Source organism: Vitis riparia, unplaced genomic scaffold, assembly GCF_004353265.1.
Source record: "Vitis riparia cultivar Riparia Gloire de Montpellier isolate 1030 unplaced genomic scaffold, EGFV_Vit.rip_1.0 scaffold707_pilon_pilon, whole genome shotgun sequence".
NCBI lineage: Eukaryota > Viridiplantae > Streptophyta > Magnoliopsida > Vitales > Vitaceae > Vitis > Vitis riparia.
The window spans coordinates 52,178-56,543 of record NW_023269741.1 but is presented as its reverse complement, the minus strand read 5'-3'; the positions used below and the strand labels follow the sequence as shown (position 1 = coordinate 56,543).

General features: G+C 32.7%; 1 pseudogene; it reads left to right on the top strand.

Annotated features, from left to right (window-relative positions):
- The first annotated feature begins 1,465 nt into the window (after positions 1-1,465).
- Positions 1,466-2,477, top strand: LOC117910309 (annotated as a pseudogene).
- The last annotated feature ends 1,889 nt before the right edge of the window (positions 2,478-4,366 follow it).

Below are 4,366 nucleotides of genomic sequence, written 5' to 3'. Positions count from 1 at the left end.
GATTAATAAAAGGATATAAACATGTATCCAATTATATTCCCAAACAACCTAACAACTATATAAAATCTTGTTATCTTGTCAAATATATATGAAAAAAGAATAGATATTTACCCAAAAATAACCAAATATCAAGTAGCTGTACATGATAACAAAAATTTATGCGTGATCTTCTCCTCTAAAAACTGCAGCACTGCAAATGTCACCTAACCTTTGGCAAGAAAGAAAAAAGTAACATTATTTTATATTTATTTTTTAAAGTTTATTAAAAATTCAATGAAAAAAAATCTACATCCAATGTATATTAAACATGTCACCTAATCTTTTGCAAGTATGAAAAAAAAACAACATTATTTTATATTTGTGTTTGAAAGTTCATTAAAAAGATATAAATATGTATCCTAAATATATCAAAATGTATCCACAAACAACCCAGCAAGTATACATGATCTTATACTATTATCAAATAGTCCAAAACATAGTTCTGAACCAAGATTAGAACACTAGATGTATCCACTCATGACTACTATCTACCACTCATTTTCATCCAATTCCACTCATAGTGAGAAACTCGATTCAATTAGTCCAAAACTGCATGCAGCAGTGACTAAACATGGGTTTGAATCCAATCTTCCTGTCATGAATTCTATACTAGACATGTATTGCAGGTGTAGTTGTTTCTCTGAAGCAAATAGATATTTCTATGAAATGAATCAAAGGGATTTGATCACATGGAACACCTTGATCGCGGGATATGAAAGATCCAATCCAACTGAGACATGTAAATAGTCCTTTATCTGATGCCACCAATATCTGATTCTTTGTTTAAATATACTTAAAGTATTCTCAAAACTGTGTTTGCTTGCTATTTTCACAGCAAGAAACTTGTTGACTGGCTTGCCAGAGAATATTGGAAGGCTTTCACGTCTCATTCGTCTTGACTTTCATCAGAACAGTAGTGAATCTAGTCTCTACAAGGTTTTTCCAGTACGTATGTAAAGTTTTAGAGGAATTAATAGTGGTTTTTAAGTATACTCTTTTATCTGAACTATTTTCTCTCAACTCTTCTAATGAAACATGTGCATCTGAGTTATGCAGGAATTTCATCAATACCAGCATCAATAAAGGGTTGTTGTTCCCTTGCAGAGTTTTATATGGGGTCATATTCTCATTCCTTGTTGCAAAAAAATTTAGATATTTGGGAGTGTCTGGTGTACGTAGATTTTCTTTCATTTTAAATCTTTTTATATTTGATATTCATCTAGTTGTTGTGGCTTCAAGTTTCAAGAATAACGTGTTGTCTTTGCTACCAGCAGAGATTGGGGCACTTTCTCTTTTAGGGACATTAGATCTTCACTCAAACCAGGTGGGTAGACATTCTATATTCAGTTTAAGTATAAAATTTATCCGACCAGTGTCAAATTCTTCTGAGACTTCGGATATACCCTCTTTGAGTGATTTATCCTACATGTTATTTCTTCTTATCTTAGTTAGCTTCACATTTACCAGCATTATGGCTGCCTGCGTGACCTTAGCATTTTTGAATTGTGGACAACAGATTCATGGGAGGATTATTCGAAGAGGCCTTGATGGGAATTTGGCCTTGTCTAATGCCCTTATAGACATGTATTCCAAATGTGGAAATATTGTGATTCGTACCAAGTTTTTGGGGGTATGTCTCGTAGAGATTTGGTTTCTTGGACTACCATGATGATTGGGTATGAGACTCATGGGTATGGAGAAGAGGTTGTTGAATTGTTTGACAAGATGGTCAGGTCAGATATTAAGCCTGACTGAGTCTTGTTTATGGGCATTCTTAGTGCTTGCAGTCATGCTGGACTTGTAGATGAAGGCTTGAGATATTTTAAATTAATGGTGGGTGATTATAACATTAGTCCAGACCAGGAGATTTATGGGTGTGAAGTGGATTTGCTAGGACGTGCTGGGAAAGTTGAGGAAGCTTATGAACTCATAGAGAGCATGCCATTCAAGCCTGATGAGTGCGTTTGGGGGCCATTTCTTGGAGCTTGTAAAGCACACAGGTTTCCCAATTCCAGAAAATTAGCTGCTCACAGGATATTGGATCTGAGGCCTAATATGGCAGGGACTTATGTGATGCTATCAAATATATATGCAGCTGATGGTAAGTGGGGGAGTTTGTAAGACTGAGAAAGTTGATGAAAAGAATGGGAAATAAGAAGGAGACTGGTAGGAGCTGGGTCGAGGTAGGAAATCATGTCTATAGTTTTGTTGTTGGGGATGAGGTGGGCCCCAAAATAGAGGGGATATATCAAGTTCTGGAAAATTTGATTGGGCATATGAAGGAATCAAGGTATGTTCCTGATTTAGATTGCTTGATATATGACTTAGAAGATGGCACTTGAGAAGCAGTTGAAGTCCAAAAGGTGAGAAAACCATATACAAATGGGGGATTGAAGAGAGTCATTTGATTTTTATGAACAACCTCGAAGTGGGTACTAGCAAGAAAGTTTCGAGGTGAATTGACCTTTCCATCTTTGAAAGAGATCCTATTTTATTATAACAGAGAAGAAGAATGATCTGTAGTAATAACATGATGGTGTGCAACAAATAAGACATCTTATCAGATCAGCAAAGACCATTGTTTGTATATACAAAATTCATAATGTACTTATCTTATGACCTTAATTTGTACTACAACACATTAATAACCAAAGAGAAATGCATTGAAAGATTATTCTTCAACTTACTTGGTTGTGAGTGCCCTTTGTTGTTTGGGACAACTTCTAGGACTGCAGCTTTAGATTTTGATAACATGTTTACAACCTCAAATCCATGGATGTGAAATGAAAGACAAGATGTGTTATTTAAAATGCATACCATGTAGGACTAAGACATTCAACTCCTAAACCAAATTCAAGTTGATACGATCTTTGAAAATTTTGAAATCTCAAATTTAATCACTAGCAAGGAGCTAACCTTAACTTGTTATGGCATTGGCAAACCAAAAACTAATTGATGAGAGGAGCTTTCCTTCCATGGTGAACACCATTTCAATGGAGAGGAAGAGTGGCACTTTCCTTTATGTTGGATAACATTTCTATGAACCTGCAAGATTAACAAAAGGCAAGGTTAAACTCATTTTGTAGCATTACTAAGACAGCCAAGTAAAATCTGCTTTAGATAGATTATGTATCATTTTTTATTCATAAAATCTACATCCAATGTATATTAAACATGTCACCTAATCTTTTGCAAGTATGAAAAAAAACAACATTATTTTATATTTGTGTTTGAAAGTTCATTAAAAAGATATAAATATGTATCCTAAATATATCAAAATGTATCCACAAACAACCTAACAAGTATACATGATCTTATACTATATATATATATATATATATATATATATATAAGATATTTACTAAAAAAGAACCAAAAATTAAATAATTATGCATGATAACAAGAATTTATACATGATTTTATACTCTAAAAATTGCAAGTGCTACAAATGCCACCCAACCTCTTGCAAGAAAAAAAAAAAAAAAACAACATTACTTTAAGTCTATATTTGAAATTTTACTAAAATGATATTAACATGTACCAAAATTTATGCGAAAAGAATCCAACAAACATACATAATAAAAAAAAAACATGAATTAGTACTTTCATCAAATGTATCTTTTAAAAGATATAGGTATGTACCCAAAAGTATCCAAAACTTCAGCATCTATGCATGACAATAAGATCTTACATATGATCTTGTCATCTCAAAATTGCAACAACTGCAAATGTCACCCGAAACCTTGCAAAGAGAAAAGATGCAACATTAATTGAAATTTATGTCTGAAATTTTATTAAAAAATTATAAATTAACATACCCACTATACTTGGTCTAAGATAAGAGTGCTAAAAAATGAGACCCATTCAGATCTCACTTCATCTAACTCAGCTCGTGAATAGGTTTTTTTTCCTTCAAACTAAAATATATGACAAGAGAAAATATGTTATTGTGAAACATTAAATATATGTATAAGTTCTCATGTACTTATGAAAATACATAGGCAGATAAACCTGAGATGTTAAGAGACTTCTATTTGCAATTATGTCTCGCATGTATCGCATGACAAAATATCCGCACATGACACCATCCAACTGTTTGGGCCCCTATGAGCAAAATTATAGCAACAAAATTTCACAATAAATATGACATCATATAAATTTGGTCAATTTTTTCATCATTCACATTTTAAATTTAAAAAAGGAATGAATGACATAATGTTAGTTTCAAGTAAAATTTGCACCTAAATTATACTCAATACATGTCTAGCATAATACCTTAAGCTCCCATGTTTACAACTTGGAGGGTTAAATTAGGTAAAATATAAGA